This window comes from Cuculus canorus, chromosome 11 (assembly GCF_017976375.1).
Source record: "Cuculus canorus isolate bCucCan1 chromosome 11, bCucCan1.pri, whole genome shotgun sequence".
Taxonomy (NCBI): Eukaryota; Metazoa; Chordata; class Aves; order Cuculiformes; family Cuculidae; genus Cuculus; species Cuculus canorus.
In genome coordinates, this window is record NC_071411.1 from 20,460,041 (window position 1) to 20,485,936 (window position 25,896).

Sequence of the window (25,896 nt, forward strand, 5' to 3'; positions counted from 1 at the left end):
CTAGTGAAGGAGCAATACGAACAGGGGCATCTGCGACTATCCACAAGCCCCTGGAACACTCCAATTTTTGTGATCAAAAAGAAATCAGGAAAGTTTCGTTTGTTACATGATTTGCGTACTGTCAATGCCCAAATGGAACCCATGGGGGCTTTACAACCAGGATTACCTAATCCCGCAATGATTCCTAAGGATTGGCCACTACTAATTATTGATCTTAAAGACTGCTTTTTTACTATTGCCCTTCATCCACAAGACATGATGCGATTTGCATTTACATTGCCTGCACTTAACAGGGAGGGGCCGGACCAAAGATTTGAATGGACAGTACTCCCGCAGGGAATGTGCAATAGTCCTACTTTATGCCAAATTTATGTTGACTCTGCATTACAGCCCCTGAGAAAGAGATGGCCAAATGTAGTGATTTATCACTATATGGATGATATATTGTTTGCCCAACCAAAACCTTTTACTGAACAGCAAATTCAGGAGATACGGACTGCCTTAGCACAATTTTCCCTTGTTATAGCCCCTGAGAAAATTCAAACAACAGCTCCGTGGAAATATTTGGGATGGACAATGTCGGAACAAATAGTTAAACCCCAGAAGCTACAACTGCAAACAAAACTCACAACTCTGAATGAGGCTCAGAAGTTACTGGGCGATCTTCAATGGTTAAAACCGATTGTGGGAATACCAAACGAACTGCTGGACGAATTACGCCCACTTCTCAAAGGCACGGACCCAGCAAGACCGATCCGTGTTACTCCGGAACAACAGCACACTCTTCAGAATATAATGGACTGCATTACACAGGGGCAAGTCCATCGGCGAGATCCAGAATTATCCATAGACCTGACGATCTGGAACGGTCCCAAATACCTCCTTGGGGCACTGACTCAATTGCAAAAGAAAACGGGGGAGATAAGGGTATTGGAGTGGATTTCCCCCGCGTTACAACAAACCAAAACTCTGGTTCAAAAGGTCGAAATGCTAGCAGACTTAATAAAGAAAGGCAAGGAGAGAATGCTACAAGTAGCTGGAACCGAGCCAGCAGTAATCAGGATGCCAATTAAAAAGGATACCTTGGACTGGTACTTGTGTAATAGCGAGGAGCTGCAGGAGGCACTTTTAGGTGCGAGCTGCCCCATTGAAACAGAAAAGCTCCGGCAGGCGCCAGTTCAATGGATTGGGGAATGGAATTGGATCACTCGGCCAAAACGAGAAAATTCCCCTATCGCAGATGCTCTTACGGCATTCACAGATGCTGGCAGAAAATCCAGAACTGCTGCAATAACATGGCAAGAAAAGGGACTATGGAAACATCAGATTTTACAAGCAGAAGCCGCAGACAGTCTACAGACTATGGAACTTTTAGCAGTAGTATGGGCAATATCACAGCTAAGAGGACCACTGAACATTGTAACAGACTCTTTGTATGTTGCTGGGGTCGTAGCTAGAATCGAAGACGCCTCTATAAAAGAGGTGCAAAACCAGAGGCTGTATGAGTTGTTGGTACAGTTAAAAAAGGCTACAAGGTTAAGGGAGCACGCTTATGCTGTGATTCATATTAGAAGCCATAAATGGGAAGCTGGCTTGGGTGAGGGTAATGCTAGAGCAGACAGACTAGTGTCTGTGGCTCAGGGCACTCCACTGCCAGGCCAGCTGCTAGCCAGAGAAGCTCACTCTATGTTTCACCAAAATGCAAAGGGCTTGCACCGAGAGTTCAAAATCACAATGGCAGAGGCGAAGGCCATAGTTAGGGCCTGCCCGATTTGCAGCCATCACAATGGAGGTGGTGGTCTAGGCCTAGGGGTAAACCCACGGGGACTACAATCAAATGAGTTATGGCAAATGGATGTTACGCATGTCCCTAACTTTGGTAGATTGAAGTATGTACATGTATCTATTGACACCTATAGTAAGTTCATTTGGGCAACAGCACAGGCAGGAGAAAAGGCTATCCACGTGGAAAGGCACCTATATAGCTGTTTTGCAGTAATGGGGACGCCAAAAAGGATTAAAACGGATAATGGGCCTGCTTACATTAGCAAGAGAATAGAAGGGTTCTTAAAGAGTTGAGGAATTGAGCATATCACAGGCATTCTAAACTCCCCAACAGGGCAAGCTATCATCGAAAGGGCTAACGGCAATCTGAAAAGGTACTTGGCAAAACATGAAAAGATTGCTGATCCCCAGGCAAGGTTATTGAAGAGCTTATTTGTGATCAATCACTTGTGCATATTTGGGGACGCAGAGTACCCTCCAGCAGAATTACATCATCGGCCAAATGAAACTACCGAGCAGAAAAAGGACGTGTGGGTGAAATACAGAGACCCTAAGACAGGGTTATGGAAAGATCCTGCTAAGGTTATGTTTTGGGGGAGGGGATATCTTTGTGTCTCTACCCCTACAGGACCGGTATGGGTGCCTGCAAGGTGGACTAAACCTGTTCTCGATGCAACAACTGCCAAGCAATCTGACGGAGGAGGACAAGAGGAGAATAGAGGAGAAGCTGCCACTGATCCTACGACCGCTGCTGTTACAGTTGAAAGGATACTCGAAAGCCATCGACAGGGTTTTGAAGCACTGCCAGACCTTTGAAGGACTAATTACAACTATTGGACGGTTATCGGAAGTATTACATATGGGGCCAGCGGGTCAAAATTGTCTTGATTGTAATAATCCATGTTGTGCTGCTTGGGTAGCTTTGTATTGCAGGGGTTGCGATAAGATCTTTTGGATAGAACAGTCCCTAGTATGTGACTTATGGTGTAACAGGTGTGCATTTAACCATAACTTTAACAGCTGGCAGAGAGAGCTGCAAGAGCAAACAAGGCTAGCAACAACCACGGCCTTAGCATTTTTTGAAGCACCTGAACAGAAAATATTGGCTTACTACCGTTGGGAATTGGAGAATATTGTTAAAAGGGGTTATAGTTCAAGGTACATCTCATGTTATCTCTGCGAGGTGTAGCAAATTGGTACCCATAACACAGCATTACGTGGTAGGGCCCATAAGAGGAGATCCTGACAGGGAATTGGATCAGTGCTTGAGCAAGTTACAGGAGTTAAAACTGCAACAGCTAGGAACAGTAAGGACTAAAAGAAATAGGGGGAGAAAGGATAGAAGAGAAAAATGAAGCCTGTTTCTGCTGTATTGCTTAGTGCTGTAGTAGCCAGCATAGCAGGAGTTATACGCTTTACACACTTTAATCAGCCAAGAGATAACATCTGGGTAACATTGGCAAACCAAACTAGTCAATCGTCATTTTGCCTTAGCTTAGGAGGGGTTACTAATCCTTTCCGAACTTGCCTGTTAGGTTTGCCTGCTTGGTCCCCAGGGGAATTTTGTGGTTTTGTGAACGAAAGCAGCCTGTGCAAAAACTTATTGAGCGCTGAGGGCTGTAGCCAGGTGTCTCCCGAGTGGGGAGGTAACCCTCAGATTGAGGATGGCTGCCAACAATGTAAGATCATACTGTCCTTGAACATCACCCTGCACTCTCCCCCAGAAGAATTAGATCTCTTTGGAAGTGCAAATGCCAGTTTATCCAATGTCAAACAGGGGGGTTGGTTCGGTTTTGAGCCACTGAACCTAAAAGACTTTAACAAGAATCGCAAAATTGGGCCAGCCTAGACTCATCCCTGGAATCAGGAACAGTGAATAGCCAGCTTTACTCCCGATGTAACGGTGCCAACATTACGGCCCTGAAGAAATTGCCCCCCAGAATATTTTTAATTTGTGGAGACAGAGCTTGGAATGGTATACCGGCAAAGCCACAGGGAGGACCTTACTATTTGAGGGAATTTATCGTTGTTCCATCCTAATGTATCCTTATTAGTGCAATGGAGTCAGAGAAAAACGCAGTGTGCACGAGCTAGACTGCGGTCAGATAGGGAAACCCACGTTTTGGAGTCAGATGAACCTTCTTGCTCAGAAAGAAAATGGGGGAAATGTGGAGAGTTTTTGTAGAGACATGGCTTGAGGAGAAGAGACGTGAGAAAATACAGCTGGTGAAATAATAACAGCCTCGTACAAGGCCACAGTCTCCCTGAGCAAGAAGTTAGGCGATAACAGGAGATAAAAACAGGACCTAGAAAAACCACAAACATCCTAGGAATGTAGCAATAGAGGCAGGGCTGACACTCTGTATCGGACCAATGATGAGCCTTACTTTTGTAATATGTATGAGCCTTATTACTGCTATTATAAAAGCATGCCTATCGTATCAATAAATCGAGACTTGTTGATCATCATCGGATGTGCTTGTCTCCCGTCGACTCCGTCACAAAAGGAAAAAAATAATCCTGTAGAAAGATTAGATCTGTCCCTTGGGGAGGGGTATTTGTTTCTACTCCCTCAGCTATCCCACATGATGGGGGAATGGCAGATGTCACACTATAGCCGCCATTCTCAAGTTTACTTGACCTCAATCTCAAGAGATATTTCACTCCCGCAGATTTCATCCTTCTCTCTAATAGGGATTTAGTTCCACTTCCCGTCTTCGCTTTACTATTGCTGCTGCTTCTAGCGGTATAGAAAGAAGGGGAGCGCCTTACAAGAATTCTGTCCTGCAAAGGGCTGAAACTCACAGTGGGGCTGGAACTTCTCATATCCGCACCAGACTGATACCAGTCCTCACCAGACTCACATGATTCAAAAAGTCACAGGACTCAGAGACTCTGAACTAGAGAGGCTGAGGTGAAATAGAATCATAGAATCATAGAATAGTTTGGGTTGGAAGGGACAGTAAAGCCCATCCAGTTCCAACCCCCCTGCAGGGTCACCTCCCACTGGCTCAGGCTGCCCAAGGCCCATCCAACCTGGCCTGGAACACCTCCACAGCTTCCCTGGGCAACCTGGGCCAGGGCCTCACCACTCTCATGGTGAAGAAATTCCTCCTTATGTCCAGTCTAAATCTGCCCCTCTCCAGTTTACACCCATTGCCCCTCGTCCTATCCCCACAAGCCTTTGTGAACAGTCCCTCCCCAGCTTTCTTGTAGCCCCTTCAGGTATGGGACGGTCACTCTAAAGTCTCTTTGGAGCCTTCTCTTCTCCAGGCTGAACAATCCCAACTCTCTCAGCCTGTCCTCGGATGGGAGGTGCTCCAGCCCTCGGATCATTGTTGTAGCCTCCTCTGGACCCGTTCCAACAGCTCCATCTCCTTCTTACATTGAGGATTCCAGAACTGGACACAGTCCTCCAGATGAGGTCTCCCAAGAGAGGAACAGAGGGGCAGAATCCCCTCCCTCCCTGCTGGCCACGCTGCTTTGGATGCAGCCCAGGACGCAGTTGGTTTCTGAGCTGTGAGCACACAGTGCCGGCTCATGTCAAGCTTCGCATCAAAATAGTCAGCTCTGCTGTGAGTTTTGTAGATGTCTGTGTGCTTAAGCTGTGTCTAAAGGGCTCTGAAAGAGCACCCCCAGGACAGCTATAAGCACAAGCCACCTGAGCACCCATACCTACAGCCCTCCTGCAGGCTGCTGGCCCGGGGCACACTTCCCAGTGGATGCTCCACCTGTGTCCAAAGCAGAACCAAGAGGTTCGAGGGCTCTGGAAGATAGGTCGTGCTGCAAAGGCAATCTCAGAAGTTGTCTCTATCAGCCATCAGAGACAGGTTTAGGCTCCAACTTTCAGGTTTGCCCTTTATTCCTACTTAACACTTCCATACCTCAGTGAGGAAGGATGAGGCAAAGACCAGCTAAAATCACAAGACTCCTGGGCATTTCTGTAACAAGAACTCAGTCCTAATATATTGGAACATTTGGAAAATATTTTGTTCAGTACGGGTCCAGAGCCTCCCGGTGCCTCAATTCACTACCCTTGAAATGGAAACAGGCATGCTGCCCTTGCCCTTCCAACCGTTCGAGGCATCAGCTTTGGTTATATGAGGGACATATTCATAAGCCAGAATTTTTGCTGCGTTGGACGTAACTGGAATATGGACAAGAAAAATATCTCTGATGCCTACTAACGCCGCACAGCTACAAAAAAACAACGCCAAAAAAAAACCCCACTATAATAATGAAGACTGAGGAATTGGATAACAACAAAACAAAGAGTTTAATCACGAAGAAAGACTAAAGAGCACACTAGAATAGAAAACAGAATGATTTACTACGTAAAGTTCCCACTTCAGCCACAAATCAGCTATCTAAGTGTTATTCTGCATCTGGTGGATGAAAGGCAAAGCTCACAGTGGAAGTCAGGCAGGAGTGAGCCTCACCAACTTTCCTGGGTCAAGAAGATGTAGGTGTCAGTGTAAACTTTACATCTGTAAGAGAAAGTCCCCAGTATAAATAACGTGCTCCTTCCTCATCTGATGCATCTGCCTCCCTTCTTTGCTATAGGGTATGGGGAATGAAGAGAGAAAAAGACCCTCAGGAACCAGCAGAGAAACTCCTCATAGAAGGGCACGCTCTCCAGGACCATAGACGTTCTTACTCTCTCCCATGAGGGAAAAACTGGTTCTGGTTTAGGTTTAATATCTTTTTTTGCATTCTTACCACTCATAGCATTTGTACGTTTGTTCTAGACATCTGTGAAATCTCATGTATCTGCCTTGGGAAGAGTTTTGCTAGCATGCTGGCAGCATAAACACTCTGCTTTTGCTGTCCAAAACATAAACAGAACCAAAATTAACAGTTTCTTCTCAGCATACTGAGATGACATTAAAATATTATGAACATTGCAGTTTTCTGGCTAGCAACCCTGCTTCCCCCATGGCCTGTGAAAGAAGGAATAAAATTAACACTCAGCTCATGTTGCTGTAGTTACAGAGCTCCTCAGTTACCTCTCTGACATGATTTCATAGACGCTATTTGGTCCAAAACTGTAAGCGTCTGAGAAACATCAAATGTGAACACCATCACAAATCAGTAAACTCCCTATTACCACTTTGTTCCCCATCTGCTCTGTGACACAAAACTTTCTCATACTCCGACCTAGCTAGACTTTAGTGGGGAGGACAGCTGAACAGTGTTGAGATACAGCATTTCAGGAGTTCTGGAGAACAGCAAGTACTACTGCTTACAAATCTGTTTTGACAATCATAGAATCATAGATTAGTTCAGGTTGGAAGGGACCTTAAAGCCCATCCAGTTCCAACCCCCCTGCCATGGGCAGGGACACCTCCCACTGGCTCAGGCTGCCCAAGGCCCATCCAACCTGGCCTGGAACACCTCCAGGGATGGGGCAGCCACAGCTTCCCTGGGCAACCTGGGCCAGGGCCTCACCACTCTCATGGTGAAGGAATTCCTCCTTCTGTCCAGTCTAAATCTGTCCCTCTCCAGTTTATCCCCATTGCCCCTCGTCCTATCACCACAACCCTTTGTGAACAGTCCCTCTCCAGCTTTTCTGTAGCCCCTTCAGGTACTGGAAGGTTGCTAGAAGGTCTCCTTGGAGCCTTCTCTTCTCCAGGCTGAACAACCTCAACTCTCTCAGTCTATCCCATATGGGAGGTGCTCCAGATCATCTTTGTAGCCTCCTCTGGACGCGTTCCAACAGCTCCATCTCCTTCTTATGTTGAGGATTCCAGAACTGGACACACTCCTCCATATGAGGTCTCACAAGAGAGGAACAGAGGGGCAGAATCCCCTCCCTCCCTGCTGGCCACGCTGCTTTTGATGCAGCCCAGGACACGGTTGGCTTCTGGGCTGCAAGCGCACATTGCCACCTCATGCTGATCTTCTCATCCCCCAGCACCCCAAGTCCTCCTCAGAGCTGCTCTCAATCACATCATCCCCCATTCTGTATTGTAACTGCAGATTGCCCTGACCCAGGTGTAGGACCTTGCACTTGGCCTTGTCAAACCTCATGAGGTTCACACAGCCCCACTCCTCCAGCTTCTCCAGGTCCCTCTGGATGACATCCAGTCTTTCTGGTGTGACGTCCGCACTGCTCAGCTTGGTGTCATCACCTTGCAGACTGCCAGTGGGAAGCTGAAAACAAAAAGTTACACGGCAACAACTTATCTTGAATTCCCTGGCCATGTACAAGTTTTTGTTTGCATTAAGCTCTGATCTTGTGGAACCAGTTGTGTAACAACTCCATGTTTAATTCCACAAAGGGAAAATGTTCCACGTATCATCAGTGGTAAAGCTGACCCACGATATAGTCTTGGTCTGGTTTGGGGGACAGACTGCAGTTCCTAACCAGTTCCTTTGAACACTGACCATACAGACTCTTTCTCTTGATTCTACCAAGAGCAGAGTGAGCAGAGAGAAGAAGCAGCAAGTGCCTAGAAGTCCAAGTCAGCAATCACCCCTTCTCCCTACCGTTCCTGCAAACAGTGGGTCAGCTGGGCTTTGCTCTCCCTCTCAGCATAGATGTAGACCGAAGAACACTTAGGGTTTCCTCTGTTTGTCAGGAGGACTCCACTCTAGAAGCAGTCTCAAGCCTACTGTTAAAGCAGGTGCACACTGCAACTCACGTGGAACAGGAATGTAAGGAAGGGGTCAGATCTGTGGGTAAATGAAAGCTGGCTACAGTGAGTATTGATGTTTCCATCGGGTGGATCACTAACTGATGTAAGCAGATAGGATGGTGGAACAGAACATGAGGCGTTACTGGAAGCCTTTCTTACCAAGCAGCTTCAAAAGCTCCAGTACCCCAAAGGCAAATCGCATTCTATACATTTAGGAGAACTGGCAGCTTTACAGACTCGAGTACAGAGTGCTTGAGGTAATCAAATAAATAGATATATACAGACACACTCCATTTGCTTTTCTTGGGTCTGTTGTTGCTGTCGTGGAAGTTTTCGTCCTTGGGATATTTTGGGATCCAGTCTGTGCTTTTTGAGGTTAATTCTGAAACATCAGCACCAAATTTATAGTTGAAGATACTGTCCAGCCACTCACCATGGAGGGCCCATGCATAGCTCGTAGAAGAGTGCTTCCTGAAGATGAAGTAATCCAAGTACAGAAGGTGGCATTAAGGCACAGACATAGGACTCAGTCATTGAGATATAGGAAAAGAATTCAGTACACAATACACAAGATGGGGTTTTGTGTTCTTCATTCTCTCCTCTTCCCTAAAAAGTAAGGTTTAATGTCTTCTTTTTAGTGCTGTCTCCAAGACTAGTCCATGAAGGGAAAAGAGAAAATTACAATCCCTTTGTTTTCCCATCACAAAGAGTACTAGAGTGGGAGGAATCCAGTCTTTTAGAGACTTGGTATGAAGGGGACCGGCACTAGGGGAGAAGGATCTAGAAGCCCTTGACGATCAAGGATGGCTGTGGAGCGATATGCAAGAGGCTCAAGTAGGATGCTTCTGCTCTAAAGAAAGTTAGTTTCACTTCTGGACTACTTTTCTCTGAAGGGAGGAACCCAGGTTTATTTAAGCTGTAATGAGGACACATCTCCTGTTTCCTAGTTTTCCCATAATAGTACTTGGAATCTGCAAAACCGTTCTTTCTGGATTAGAAGTTACTTTAGCAAGAGGTGGAAGTGTTTTAGGAGGAACTCCCTAAGGAGTTTTAGACAAGAAAGCCAAGGCCATTTTTGAAGCTTGTCAGTAAACCAAAATAAACACGCAAGGTCCTCAGGCTCTGCCATAACTGAGTTGGATACCTAAATCCAGTTCTGGTGGCTGGTTTCCACTAGGTCTTTCAGTCTTTCCTGATGGAACTGGTTTACTTTGTACAGCTACGCATGAATAGGAGCAAGATCCTGGAACTTATTTTGTCCCAAGCAATTGTCCTACATTATTTGATGATCTGGAATGAAAGGATCTCTCATCTAAACCAGAAGCTTTGTCTTGGAACACTGAAACCTTCCCTGAAAAAAGCTTCACCAAAATGAATTAATTTCCGTGCAAAACTTTTGGCTTTGAATCCCATTTTCCAATGAAAAAGCATCTTGTTGAAAGATTCTTGATGAGTCCTCTTTCTGAGCATATACATTTGGAGTAATCACTGTGTAGGATAAGGAAATATTTGAAAATCATGAGCTTCATCAATGTCATTCAACAGATGCGTTTTTGCATAAGTAATTAACTTGAAAGAACAAACATCAGCATTCTCTACTGGTTTGCAGCTATTTTCAGGGTGTAGCGAGTAATCTAACACTGCATCTGAAAGCAGCTGCAATTTATAGATGAGCAATCTTTGCATACAAATAGATTTGGATCTGTGAATGACTGATTTCTGCTTCTTCTGAGAGGGATTAAACATCTTTTGCTTCCTGTTAGAAAGCAATTACGATTTATGCGGGCAATTCAGTATTGAACAGTACAGCTAGATTGGAAGCTGTATTTCATTCCTAACTTGTTCAGTTGCTTTTGTTCTTACCCAATGCATTCCACTGGAGCAGAATCTGAAGGCCCACCAAGTGATAATTTATGGGCCTCTAGGCAGTTATATTATAGGAACACAAAAGCATCTGAATGTTTTGAATTATCTTTGTGCTTACTTCAAACCAGATACATAATAAGTCTTTTTTTCATTCAAGTACTTACAGTATATGTTACATTGCAAGAGAAGATGTGATCACAACATATCCAACCCACCTTTGGCACAGGTGGAACAAGGGAAAAGAACAGGCAAGATAAGTTATAGATGTCAAGCTAGAAAGAAACTTCAATATAGATTTATTCTCTCAGGGCTACACAAGTATTTATGCTTAAGATCACTCCAGTCAGTCCTATTGACCTTTAGACATGTACCTATTAAAGAAATATTGCCTACCAATAGTCTAAGACAGCTTTCTCTGGAAATGTCGATACATCCTCTGTAGGTAAGCAAGTGCAGCATTGGAAGATCAAGGAATTGCTCAAGAAGTTGCTGCTAACAGAATTTATTGGATATTTCAGGCTGTAGGCATAGTTATTGGCATGAAGATTTCTGAAATGCATTTATCTAGGATAGCCTCTGGTCACTGTTTGCGCAAAAGTTACTGTAAACAAGACCAGTGTCACTGAATCATAGAATCATTTGGCTGGAAAAGACCTTTGAGATCATCAAGTCCAACCATACCTGTCTACTACTAAACCGTATCCCTGGGCACCTCATCTGTGTGGCTTTTAAATACCTCCAGGGACTGGGACTCAACCACCAGCCTGGGCCGTTGCCAATGCCTGAGAATGCTTTGATTTTCTTAACGTCCAATCTAAACCTCCTCTGGCACAACTTGAGGCATTTGCTCTCATCCTATCGCTTGTCACCTGGGGAAAGGGACCAGCATCCACCTCCGCACAACCTCCTTTCAGGAAGCTGTAGACAGTGATGAGGTCTCTCTGTCACCTCCTTGCAGCAACCCCACTGCGCCTCAGTTTACCCACTGCTTCCTCCACAAACCCCTGAGGGTGAAGCAGCACAGGAGACCCTCAGTGGCGCACACAACACTTGGAAGGGCTAGAAGGAGGCAGTGCTCTCCGAACAGCCTCCTGCTCCATCCCAGCCACAGCAGGGCCAGGGATAGAATCACTTTGGGCTGGAAGGGACCTCAAAGCCCATCTAGTTCCACCCCCTGCCATCATGGTGTCCCACCTCCCACTGGATCAGGGTGCTGAAAGCCCCATCCAACCTGGCCTTGAAGACCTCCAGGGATGGGGCAGCCACAATCTCCTTGGGCAAATACACCCAGGTTTTTGACAACTTTTCCCTCCCCTAGTGGAAGACTGGCTTGAATGTTCCATGTCTTACTACTACAGTGTAGAAGAGGGACCACCAAAGGTCTGTTATCGTGGCCAGTGTGTTCTTGTTTCCCAGCCAACCTTTTTAAAAAAACAACACAACACGGATGTAAATTTACCAATATTGCACTAATTTCTGCAATTGTGTTGAAAAGAGCTGTTAAATGCTGCATTTTGCTTGTTCAATAAAAAAAATCCTCTTAATTCACTGGTGGTTGGATAGACTGAAGCAATGAGCTCATGTCCTTTTATAATCTGAGAGTTTAGTGTGTAATTGAAACCAGGAGTATAAAAAAACCCTGTCTTTTGACGACAAAATGTCTCTATTGAGTATTCATAGACCCCTGTTTGGAGATACAGGATACAGACCAGGGGAGATGGAGCAGTTTGTCACAGTCAAAGGGGAAGGGTGCAATAGCACAAGCGACATTTTTCATATAAACAGCTAGTTAATAATACAAAGGCACAGCATGTGTGGAAAACGGGAAGCGAGACAGACATTGGGTAAGAAGTACTAGGGTGAAGGCTACAGTGGTACTTCAAGCACAAAGCATTCACATCACCGAGCTCTGTATCAAAGCACGGTGGTCCTTCTGACTCCATGCTTCATCTCTAGTATCTTTGTCCATCAAGAAAAGCTACAGTCAGTCATACCATTCATTTACAATGATCCTGATCAGAATGTGAGTCCTTCTTATCTACCATGGCATCTATTTAGAATCACGGAATCACTAAGGTTGGAAAAGACCTCTAAGCTCATCCAGTCCAACTGTCAGTCCAACACCACCGTGCCTGCTAAACCCTGTCCTGAAGTGCCACAGATACACAATTTTGAACCCCTCCAGAGATGGAGACTCCACCTCCACCCTGGGCAGCCTCTGCCAGGGCTTCACCACTTTGTCAGTAAAGACATATTTCCGAATATCCAATCTAAACCTCCCCTGGTGCAACTTGAGGCCATTTCCTGTCGTCCTATCTTCTTGGGAGAAGAGCCCATCACCCACCTCACCACAACCTCCTTTAAGGAGCTGCAGAGAGTGATGAGGTCTCCGCTCAGCCTCCTCTTCTCCAGGCTAAACAGCCCCAGGACCCTGAGCCGCTTCCAGAACTCCTGGGCTCCAGACCCTGCCCCAGGTCCCTCGTCCTTCTCTGGATGTGCTTTAGCACCTCAACATCCTTCTTGGACTGAGGGGCCCCAAACTGAACACAGTGCTTTAACAACCACATTTGAATCTGGACAATTATATAAACAATATTGCACAAGATTCTGATTACGACCTAAATGTGTAAAACTTGGCTTTGGTTTATGAAACAGTTTTTCTTCATTAGCCTGCAGTCAAGAATTTGAGTAATTCTTTGGTGAAATAATAAATCTTCCACAAGCCCTTGTTAGCAAATAAACTTTGAGTAGAAGTAGCACATGCTCATACGAGTTAGAAATTCACAGTTCTTCAGCTCTTTAAGCCATGCTAATTGCTTGCCTCCTCCAGAAGGAAGTCAGGCTTTGAGCTTTGGGTCTGTAAGGAGAATTGGGTCAAAGAACCAACTAGAGAACGGTGGGCAAAGCATTTATTTTGGGTTTCAAGATTTTGAGGAGAGGACTGTGAGCTTTTGGCAATACGTGAAGGAAGCCAAATGCAAAGCCTGGGGAAGAAAGCGGGTTCAGAAAGGTCCTGGAAAACACTTTGTGGGAGGCATGCGTTCGCAAGATCAGAGACAGCAATTAAATCCTGGGAGCTGGCGGGGTGACGGAGGGGGGGTTAAGTGGAACTGAATAAGGTTTGGGTTTGGTTTTCACAGTCCTACACTAAGCTGGTACTTACAGCTTCCTTCTGGATGTCATTGATCAGCAAGACAGGACACTAACTTGATTCTGAAATTGAGGGCTGCCTATCTGCAGAAAGGTAGCTATTATCAACACACACCTTTGTAGCCAGAGGAAACAGTTCCTTTACATCGCAGCCACTTGCTACAAGAGACGCTCAAGTCGCATCTGGTTTGGCTGCTATCTTGCGTCCCTTGGCTACTGTTTCCTTCCGTACAGTGGAAAGAGGCAGTACTGAGAAAAACAAGGTGGGAGCAGGATACCTCTAACAATCTCAAAGGGATCTCAGAGATCTGGGTGCTGGAATCTGCTCAGAGAAAGGTTTTTATTGATGGAGCGGTGATAAGGAAGGGATTTCCCTTGCATTCACTCGCATACACAAAACTACACTAATCTGGGCTCCAGACAGTTTTGAACTCCTCTTAAAGAATTGAATTTGCATCCATCTAAAACTAATTATTTAATAAAAGTAGCATATCATTCCCAGTCTCTCAGTTACAGGTTCCTTCAATTACATTAGGCAAAAGGAATGATTACCGAATCTGTTTTCTCTTAATCTTAGCACACAGGAGCACTGAATTCTGTAACAAGATCTAGTGGTGTTGTCTCAGGAATAAAACTGTTAGAGGAATCCCCTCTTCTTCATGTCCAAACACTCCCAAGGCACCGCCTTTTCCCTTTTCTTCTCATCATTTCCATCTGCTGAAAACAATCTATGTGAAATACAACTAAATCAGAGTAACTACTGTGTATGAGGCCATAAAGAGCAGTCCTAACCTCTTATATAGTGCTGAGTCCTAAATCCTCCTGTTTTCAACCCCATTGATGATAGCCTTGTACACATGCCCGATTAAAGTTTAAATATATAATTCACAGTACAGGGCTGGAACCTTTGACGGGAAAGAGTTCATCTGAGCAGAGGAAGGTGGAGTAGCTGGCTAGGATGCACATCCACTCCTTCGTAAACCAGCTGCAGGGATCGGGTACATTCCCGAGTCCTGCTCGCTCCAGCGTTGCCACGTAGGCTCCAAGATCCGCACACTTATAAAGTACTTCTAAACTGTATTTATTTAACGTGTGAGCTGAGTACATTTGAGCAGGACACAAAACTGTCACAAGAGAGTCTTACGTACCTCGTGGAAACAAAGAATTAGAGCCATCTCCAGTCCATGTGTAAAATTAGCCATGGTATCTAAATGCTTTTCACATCTAACATAGCACCAATTCACCATACATTAACTGCTCAGCTCTCTCAGGACAGTAACCATGTATTTTTGTACTCAGTGAGGAGTGCATGCTATGCTGTTCAAAGTAAAGCCATAGCCACAATCTGAAACCCTCAGTCCTGACAAAACGAGATTTATAAATGTATAGCCAGCTTTAATATATAATCTGAAGAAGACCAGAGCTGCTTCTGCACCTTGAAAACATTATCTTTGATTAAATAGTGATTAAAATCTTCCCTCAGATAAAAAAATATGTATGTGTATATATATTTATGTATATAATTTCAAAATCAAAGCCTTGTACTTACTGCATCTCCTTCTGCATGTCATCTGATGGTGTTGGGAACAGATCCCAACATCCCAGAATGCAGCTTGGCAGGTATTAGCCTCCTGCTTATAATGGGCTCTCTAATTGCAATCCATCTTTTTCTCTTTTGAACTAGCTAACTAACCTGTAATTTTTCTTGGTATCTGCCCAAAGGTAAATGAAGTATCTGATACACCCAAGGAATTCCTCATCTGCTACAGGTGACTTCAGATTGGGAGTTGCCATCACCAAAGAAGAATGAATCTACATGTAACCAGGTTTCAATAATATCCTCAGGCAAGACAGATTGTTCATGCTTCCATTTTCGTACTGTTTATTAGTCCTTATGAGAAGAACAGTGAAGCCTGCATGCAAGCCTCCTCCCCCAAGCTCCAACACGAGGCTGAAGCTGAGAGAGATTCTGATCATTGAGCAAGTATTGACTTGATTTAATAAGGCAAGGAGAACCTCAGCGAGCAATTGCAATTGCTGCTGCTACCCACTAACTTCAGGTGCTTAGCAATTCAGCAGATCAGCAACGAGTACACTTAAGCCTGACCCACTTTTTCTTTCCTGTTTGGCAAAATCAGGGCTATTCTTGTTATTTTGCATTTGGCGCTTTGCACTTAAGGAAATGCATTACAACAAAGCATCTTCCACGGTCACAATTTGAAAAGATTCTGCTATTAATATCTCCAGCCGTTAAAAGGCAATGCATATGTAAAAGCGAGGAGGAGGCTGCAGTATTAAATGCAAATTAGCATGCAGCAAGAATGGGTCTATGGCAGCAAAAAACCCAATAGAGCTTGAACTAAAATACTAACTCTTTTTGTCCTTATGGGAATCTCCAAATTTCTCCTGCCTTCTGTTCCGACAGCTGTTCCCACAGACCTTTCTTCCTGCCAGCACCTTGAGGGCCCATCAGAGAGTTACTGTCCTTCCCAGCCATCCCTTCTCTCCAGGTTCAGGCAGTGGCTGTCAGTGGACAGCTTCTGCCCTCTCCCTTCGGGCAAGCACGCAGCTTCTCAAAGAGCAGAGCCGCTATGACCACCATCATACTTGTTCTCCAGCTGTCTCCAACGCTGAAGACCTATGTTCTGCACTGCAGCAACTTCATGGACTTCTCCTTTCCGCTAGAGCAAAGAGAGGAGGCAAAGAGGTTGCTGTCTGTCTTTTTCTTATTACCACATCCACTCTTTCATTGTGGTCTCTGCCTTGTTCTGCAAGTGGGAAAACAGACAACAGTCCCGAGAGTGGTATAGGACAAAGACAGAACAGGCTTTTCACTCAATATACATGAGCTTCGGGTACAAAGAAAGTGGGGAGATGAAATATTTCCCTAAAATGTAACCCATCTGGTCTCCTGGGGAAGATAATACTGCATGAGGAATACACAGCCTTCCCCCAGCACACCCTTTCTTTCTATTTGCAGTCAGTCATCCGACAAGCCCCAAGTATGCCATGGTGGAGCATTGCTCTGCTCCTGGACAATCCTTTTTGCACCAGTAAGTACAAAAGTGGCAAATCTCTGCTTAGCACTGCAGATGTGTGTCCATACAGACTTGAATTAAAAATACCACTTTGCATGGAAGCCAAATGCAAAAAAAGAAACAAAACTCAGAAATCACCTGCACAATCTAGGTACTGCAGAAAGAATGATATTAATACGTGGGGAGAGAACGGCTGCCAAGAGCATTGCCCTTGTGAAGCACAAAGCCATTTCAGCACACGGGGAAACTTAACGGCCTCAAGTTGCACTGGGGGAGGTTTAGATTGGATATTAGGAAACATTGCTTCACTGACAGAGGCTGCTCAGGGCGGTGGGGGTGTCTCCATCCCTGGAGGGGTTCAAACAATGTGTGGATGTAGCACTTCGGGACAAGGTTTAGCAGGCCCAGTGGGGTTGGGCTGGCGGTTGGACTAGATGAGTTTAGAGGTCTTTTCCAACCTAAACGATTCTATGATTAATAGAAATTTTCTCCTATATTTCTGGTAAAAGATTCACCTTCCTAACTATGACTCTCTTCAAGAGATCAACAACTTTTACTTACATTAGCATTATACTTATTTTACTTATATTATATTAATACTTCTATTGAAAAAAAATTCTGAGCTAGACATTTATGAGAACAATAATCAATCCCAACTGCTTTAAGGTTGCCTTTTGGAAGGTTTGAAATAGGAAGTCTGGGATGGCTTTTACTCTACAGAGCAGCACTGCTTTCTCCGCCTGAAGTTTCAAGCTTCTGCATCCAAAACTGTTCATGTCAGTTGGTTCTGACAAGGCTTGTTTCCAATCCACTACAGATTTCCCAACAAAAATGGTTGAATAATTTTCCATGTGAAAGTTCAGGAAAGATGCTCATTTTTAGGCAGCTTTTTTAGGTACTAGTGAACTGGTGGACAAGCAGATTAAATTCTAGTTGCCTAGTAAAAATAGTAAAATTATTCTCATGTATGTGATAAGAAGTAAAGGAACTCAAGTGCAAGTGAGAAACAATAAGGTAGTGGTTGGGAAGAGTTAATTTCAGTTCATTGTAAGAAAATATTGTCCTGTTATGCATAAATTCATATGTGTAGTTCAAGCAATTTTTCTCCATTTGAGACCATGGTTGGGTTGTAAAAGACCACACGTGAACAGTGGGAAGCAGGCTGTGGGTCAGGAGCAGCCGCTGACATAACACACCAAGCTTGGAAGAGCTTTCAACACCCGCTGCCGCATTTGGGACCTCTGCTTAGGAATAGCTTCAGTCCTGCCTTGTCCTGTTGCAGTTTCCCCACTTTTAGAAAGAGAAAAGGACATTGTAAATGTTGTGGCTATTATAAAGCAGAATCCTCTGTTGCAGATGGTTTGTTGGCAAGGGTGTCGCTGAGATGGTTCTTTGTGTGAGGATACTGCTTAGATCAGCATGTGGATCCAGTGGGGAGAGGGAAAAGGTTGTAGGTGCGTGTGTAAACATTTTAAAAAAGCAAAACCAGCCTACAGGTGCAGCTAAAAATAATCTGTGTGTAAGATTCAGCCAACCAGTTAAAAACACTAGGAAAGTCTCCATGTCAGAGGGTGAGAATCTGTCATCATTTAGCAAAAGTATTCTATTTTTTCCTTGAATGCAATTACTTTAAGCTAATCACTGTTTCAACAGGGATGTGCTGCCAAAGGTGGAGAGCTGGGGATTGGCTTCTGCAGTGTGGTTGAGTCCGTAGGATTTTTTTCCCAGAGTCCTGTGTACACAGGTTTATTTGTATGCAAACAACATTTGTGCAGGTGTCTGCCGGGTGTTTGGGGCTAGCAAACTTGGGCTTGCCAGAACTTTTGATTTCTTTTTTCTCTTCTCCAATGCTTTCACAGACATTGTTCACATACAAAGTTGATTCTCACCAAATCTGACAAAGGGGAAGAAAGTGATCTCTGGTTGAAAATATTCAAAAGGGAGAACAAGCTAAGGATCTTCAAACACCAGGTGTTTTAAGCAGGGACTTCTTTATACCTTCTGGAATCAAAATGAGCAACTATTAAATTTGAGTATGCAAATGAATCTGTTTATATTCAGTTGATTGCAAAAGTTAATATAACTCTGGTATCAAAATGAACAGGTATTCAACTAAATACCGGTGCAGTATGATTAAAAGCGAACTAAAACCAAACACATCTTTTGTGGGAGAACTGCATGAATATAATAAAGGTTTGTACAAGGATCAGCTCAGTGGCAAAGGGAACACTTCATTTTCTTTCAAGTGCTGCTCCATCCTTTGGCTTTGCACACAGCTACTGCTCTTGTTTACACCAGTAGCCTCTTTGGGCTTTCCCAGTAGGAGTGATATAGCATCTTGGAGCTCAGGAGTAAAAGTATAGTCAATATTCCCATGTTCCCCCACGTAGAGGGAGGAATTGGAAGGAGCATAGAGCACAATCCATGCTATAGGAACATGCAAAAACCAGAAAAAAGACAGCATTTGGGCTTCAAAAATGAGGTAGGTGGCAACCACATCATCTACAGCAACAGAACCAGGCTGGTGAGCAGATGAGGGAGCGCTGTCTGAATTGCATTGGGCAGAGTAGAATCATAGAATAGTTTAGGTTGGAAGGGACCTTAAAGATCACCCAGTTCAACCCCCTCTGCCATGGGCAGGGACACTTCCCACTGGATCAGGCTGCAGATGGCCAACAATATTAATCTCACATACTATGAATGGCCAGAATACTCATCCCAAGCTTTTTGCTTCAGATTTTGAAGCAGAGTGGGATACCCGCCAGTGAAATGAAACACAGGACAGCTTTGGAGCCTAGAGGGGAAAAGCACGGTCACCTCACATTCTGGAAAAGAATTTTGCTGCATTTCCACTTTGTTATTCTTTCTCCTACCACCTGGTTAATGGTAACTATTAATGATTTGGATTCAACTGAGCTGAAGAGGGGAATATGAAACTTGTAAACTCCTCCTTCAAAGCGGACGACAAACATCATGTGCTTCACTGTCAAACACGAGCACGTAGCGCTGCCAAGGACAAGGCCACTGGCACAGGGGTTCTGGGAGCTATTGTTTGGCATAGGTCAATGTTTGTAAAAAAAAATGCACTTCCAGTCATTTGGGTGTGGGGCTTTTATGGAACAATCCTGATTAGCTCGCTTTCCTACGGAGAGGAAGCTTACGTAATGGTTCAGTCTATCTCTGGCTCCAAATTTCAAACATATTTGATGCATGAGCCAAGGTCTCAAAAGTAATTAAATTTCTAAAGTTTCTTGGAAGTCAGCAGCAGAAGACAGAAAAAGGAACCATATTCATTCCCAGCTGATGGAAAGAACGAACTCAGAAAGCAACCATTGTACATTTACTGTTTACTACAGTGGGCTGGGCAGTCACCATTTACCTACAGCTGAATTAGCCACAGTGTGTGAGGGGTTTGCCCTAGGGGATGACACTGAAAGGAGAAACACAGTTCAGACCCTTATTTATTATCGTGGGGACCAAAGGTGCCTCATGGCTGAGGCCGTGTAAGTCTGTAGTGAAGCTGCTTTAGTTTTGCTGCAAATAGAGCAATGGGTTTTTTTTTTTCCTTGAAATGTACTCTCACATTCAAAACACAACAAGCGGAGTCGGCTTGTTCTTAATCTTTAAGAATGGGATAACATTCAACAAACTGTACCAGAGCTGAGGCACCGAAAAATTAAAATAGGAGATGGAAGTCTACACAACATTTTGGTTCTTGGCTAGAAGGGCATGGTTTATTTCACTTACGAAAGGGCAGTGGCGCGTAATAACTTCTGTCTCTCCAAGATAAGACAGAATGGAATGGAATGGAATGGAATGGAATGGAATGGAATGGAGTGGAATGGAATGGAGTGGAATGGAATCATTGATGTTGGAAAAGACCTCCGAGTCCAACTGTAACCCCAACACTGCCAAGTCTGCCACTAAACCATGTCCCTAAGTGCCACATCTACACAGCTTTAAAATACCTCCAGGCATGCTGACTCAATAATAATGATAGTTTTGATTCACCAAGGTTGCCAGAGCATGCAAATCTGAGTGTAGCTGCTGAACTGGCAGCACATTGACTCAGATTTTTCTGAGGAATAAAAGCAATGCAGTGATACAACCGTGCAGGAAACTTTGTCCAAAATCAAAAAAATGCTTCACTTTTTTTTCCTTATAGCATGGCCCTTTCTGTGCCATTCCTTTTTCATTTGTTAGCCTTTCTCAGCCTGGATTCCTTAGATAATTTTGCTAGAAACTTCAGTTTTACTGTAGATATGGAAAACTGCCTAGAAGTTTTTCTCCTTGGTTGTTCTGGCTGATTTCCAGTTTCATTAATACTCAAGATGCAAGATATTCAACTTGCTCCAGCAATCATTATTTAAAATAAGGCACAAAATATAGGACACAATACCAAATTAACTCTGCTGCTACCTTAGATAACAACTTCAGAAACCAGTACAAATGAGTTGCGACCCAGAACTTTGGAGTGCTAGTTCTAACTCTGCAGTACTGGTTATGTGAGCCTAAAATATAGCACCAGGTAAAGGTGGCAGGGTTAGTATAGAGGTCAATAAACACTGCTCAGCACAGCACATCTTGAATTACTGATGTTCCTACGGCCATCCACAGGCTTTTGGCAGCACCGTGCAGTCTGTGCTCTCACGTCAGCTGTCCTCAGTGCCGGCATGGCCAGTGCCTGCTGCTGGCAGCAGCAACAACGCGGGCACGGACACCTGGGCTGTGTGAGACAGCTCTGTTCACAAAAACCTCGCTGTCTTCCATGAAGCATTTGCGGCTACACATGACCAAAAGAAAATGTGCAGAATAATGGATGGATTTACATGAAGCAGGTAAAAGACAGTGAGCTAGACTTTGAAGGTGTCTAAGAAGATGACACACAATAAACGCTATGCCCGCTTGACATTTCCAATCATAAAATCCTGATTTCCATTGCTTAATAGTTTACCAGCAGATTATTTGGACTGCAAATGTTCATGCTAGTTCTCTGCCCTAAGGTCATATCTCATGTCCATCCATCTGTACATCTGTCCCCACATGGATAAAATAGCAACAACAAATTGCTCAAGAAGGAAAAATGATAGAATCATCGAATGGTTTGGCTTGGAAGAGACCTTAAAGATCATCCAGTTCCAACCCCCCTGCCATGGGCAGGGACACCTCCCACTGGCTCAGGCTGCCCAAGGCCCATCCAACCTGGCCTGGAACGCCTCCAGGGATGGGGCAGCCACAGCTTCCCTGGGGGCCTCACCACTCTCTCATGGTGAAGAAATTCTTCTTAATGTCTAATGTCCTCTCTAAATCTGCACCTCTCCAGTTTATACCCATTGCCTCTCATCCTATCACTCCAAGCCTTTGTGAACAGTCCCTCTCCAGCTTTCTTGTAGCCCCTTCAGGTACTGGAATGTCGCTATAGGGTCTCCTTGGAGCTTTCTCTTCTCCAGACCGAACAACCCCAACCCTCTCAGCCTGTCCTCAGATGGGAGCCTCATATGGCTCCAGCCCTCGGATCACCCTTGTAGCCTCCTCTGGACCCCTTCCAACAGCTCCATCTCCTTCTTGTGTTGAGGATTCCAGCACCGGACACAATCCTCCAGACGAGGTCTCCCAAGAGAGGAACAGAGGGGCAGAATCCCCTCCCTCCCTGCTGGCCACGCTGCTTTGGATGCAGCCCAGGACACGGTTGGCTTCTGGGCTGTGAGTGTACGTTGCCGGCTCATGTTGAGCTTCTCATCAATCAGCACCCCAAGGCCTTCTCTGCAGGGCTGCTCTCAAACACATTATCCCATAATCACTGTTTGGGCTTTCAGAGACACACAATAAAAGCAGAACCCAACGCCCAGACTTTGCATGGGACTTCTAACACACTTACTCTTTGCTTAGAAGGTACATCAGAAAGAAGATAAGATGAAGAAAGAAGATAAATGATATTCCCATCCCTTGGTTTCCTCACTACCTTGAAACAGACCCGGGACTTTGCTAAGTGTCTCAGATTTCTACAATTCTTTTTTGCTGATCTTGACCTCCCCGCAGGACTTAATCTTTCTGCCACTCCTAAACATCAGTTTACTTTGACATTGTCTGGTCCTGCGGTTACACTGGATCTTGCTGGTACAAAAGCCTGCTTGTGTCTCCTGCACACCCTCCTGTGAGCTGCAGTGATCTGGTTAGTTTCTCCACCAGTAGAAACCACGTGTCCTTCAGCAATCCGCTTAGGCTCTGCCTCAGCTCCCCATTTTGGAAAAGAGGAATTGGTATTTCAGGCCTCCCACCTTTTGCCTTTACTTCCGTTTCAGTTGGAAGAAAAGGCAGGGGAGAGTTTCATACAACACCCGTAATAACTGCTTTTTACTGAGCAGCAAGAGGAAGGATTTCACAAGAATGTGGACACAAAGAGGGAGAGAACCTGGGCACACACAAGACGGAGGGAGTTGAGAGAAGGATTTAGGAGTCAGGCAGAAAATCCAGACCTTCCTGCGTGCTGAATGTCCTGGCTGACACAGGCTTTGATAAAGGAGGATATTATTGCTTTTCTTACAACTTCTGACCCGCTGCCAGATATTGTTCAACTGTGGGCAGTCATCAAAAACCTTGGGATGTTTTTTTCTGTCAGAGGATATGAATGACTTATTTCCTTAAAATGAATTCCAAATAAATAGCTGAAATGTATTAAACCTCAGACTGTCTAGGAAAAAAAAATTAAACCCTAGATATTCGGGGGGTGAGTTTGACAGTTTTCTATTCGAATGAGAAATTCAGCCTATCCAGTCATCTTTGTTTAAAATAGAGGGTTCAAAGATTTGTTCCGTAGCTGAAACAACGGTCAGAGGAGGCATCACCAGAGCCCAGCAGGGCTGAGCAGCGAGCAGATGAACCTCTGCTGCATGGCCACGTGCCTGGCTCCGTGAGGCTCGCGTCCTGCCAGAGCCTCCTCGCTCTATCGGAATGCCTGCCAGTCCTGGCACAAACTCTGCCATGAATCCCACCAAACCCTACTCACCGCCGGGGTGAGCGGCGCGGGAGAAGACAGCAAAGTATTTAGTTCTTTATACTCTCAGGATATCTCACTGTAAGGTGCTCCTAATCAGCTATTAAATGGCAAACTTGATGTGCTACCAAACTATGAAGGAATCTGCCATGTTCATGTACATAAGTAACTGGCATTTTGCATGTTTATTTTTAGGTGGCTTTTGTTTAGAACACATGCAGCCTGAGACACCGTGAAACGGCTTCCACTGCCCTCCTGATGGTGCCATTAGTTTTTCTTCTGCTGCAAACAAAACTACATAGGTCCAAATTTCTTCTGCAAAGTTACCGAGGGAAATGAAGAAATCTAAGTTAGCAGTACAGCTTTTGAAGTATCTTGATTGTGTCTTTCAAATTGTTCTGTTATTATAACATTTCGTTATGGCTATACTGTTAAAAAGCTATGACCTTTCATGATGTGCTGCATGTCGAGTACTTTCAAGGTCACACAGATGGCACAACAGAGTATTTGTCTTAAGAGTATTAGAAGGAACCCCAACCACACACCCAAGCAGTTTTAAACATCCACTTAACACTGGCAGTAGATCACGTCTAGACGAGAGCCACAGTCCTCAAGATTAAGACCCAAAGCTAAACTAAAAACCGCATAAACATGCAAGGCCAGGGAGGTAAGGTCTTGAGTCCTGTTGCTTCATCCACTGCAACAGCCTGCATTGCAGCGACGCATGAGGAGACGGAAGGAAGGTAAGACAAGACACTGCAATATCCCAGCACCGTGGCACAGGGCTGGTTCGGGTCCACACAGCTGAACTTTCAGTTTCGTAGGAGAAGCAGAACTTCATCGCCTTCATGGATACAATTGAGTCCCATGACTAAATTGTGGCATATAATACACATCATATCAATCATCATTTGGAAACTTCTGACCTATATGCAAACTTCGAAGGAGCTCCCACTGCAGATGCACTATCACTGCAATTATGCGTAGCCATGGAGCTCCAGTGTTGTGTGAATATAATACTTTGTTATGCAAACACAGCTACTTGTAAATCTTAGTTTCACAGTTATGGTGGTTTTGATTCCAAAACATCGAAAACGAGGCAGAAATAAAGTCTCCTGCAAACAGATTTCGATTACATCTAGAAAGAATCTTTATAAACAATTCAAATGCAGGCAGTCTGAAACCACAAAATGGAACAGCGCTGGTCAGGAAAGGGCAGTCACAACAAATGTCACACTTACAAATGCAACTTTCTACTTGGCAAAACTTAATCTTTGTGCTGGTTTAATATTTAAATAGGAAAACACAATTTCAAAGATTATTAGATTTTTTTCTCAGAAAATGAGGAAATTCCCATCAAGTTCTTTACATGAGATTCATAAAATGCCCTTTAGAGATAGCACGTGGGCTTTTCTATCTGATCTCAGACTGATTAATCTAACCTTGTGAAGCAGGTCTAGCAAGTATTTAATCCTGACCCTTTAACCTGGATTCACGGATTCGTTGATCTTCCAGATGTCACTGGACTACAAAAAGCACGGTAAAAGCTGTGAAAATCCTATTCCCCCCACCACCATCTGCCCTCTCTGAGACTCACCAGTGCCCGAAACGTGTTCCACACTCCGCTGCCCCACTGGCACCGTCAGCAGCAGGTTCGATCTGCAAGGAGAAATCCGGAGGTTGAGACGGGACCCCGGCTGGGAGGAGGCGTGCAAACAGAAACCAAGTGCATCTGGGGTTAACAGTTCTTAGGGAGAGCAACAGCAAGGAGCTGAGACAGACAGAATGATTTGCCTTTCCAAAAGGCTCTAACGCATTCTTTGTGCTAGCAGAAATACCTGGACCCACGGGCTGAACTCCAGAGCGTCACATGGGCAACGGAGCTAAAAACAGCAAACCCATAGGCTTAATTTATCCCCCCCAATATGTTAGTGTTCTCCCCCGAGAATGCTCAGGAGCCTCTCCCAAACTTTCCTCTCATTTTCCTGGAATTTTAATATCCCACTCTCTTTGGTTTCATTACTTTTTCACTCTTTTATTTTTAGATTCAGTATTTCAGAGTGGTCTGTAGAGTCTGCTTGACGCCAGCAAATGTAACTGGATCCCAAGTCCCTGCAAGCCAGGAATCGCAGCCACGATCAGCACGCTGTCGAGAGCGCAAACCTTGGCACCGGCCACAACCAAATAGTCTGAATCCTCTATTTATCTTACAGCAGGGCTTGGGAAAGGAGGCAATTGGAGTTCATCAAAATGTAAAGAATAGCTGGGAATGTTTAGAGATAAGTAAACAGAAATCAAGGATGCAAATAGGTCTGTTCTTTAACAGATTTGTGCGAGCAGACTTCCAAAAGTAAGAGCAGGGATATACAAAAACCCAGAGAGGTTTCATTCTCCAGTAACCTGGTAACAGGACAGGCATGCACAG

The 25,896-nt window shown here is 44.6% G+C and overlaps 1 protein-coding gene across 1 annotated transcript in view; it reads right to left on the reverse strand.

Annotated features, from left to right (window-relative positions):
* The window catches only part of RAF1 (Raf-1 proto-oncogene, serine/threonine kinase), a 91,228-nt gene extending 65,951 nt beyond the window's left edge, over positions 1–25,277 (reverse strand). The window contains exon 1 of the mRNA XM_054076395.1: positions 25,069–25,277. The gene's annotated coding sequence lies outside the window, so the exon portion shown is untranslated. The remainder of the gene's footprint in view (positions 1–25,068) is intronic.
* Between the last annotated feature and the right edge of the window lie 619 nt (positions 25,278–25,896).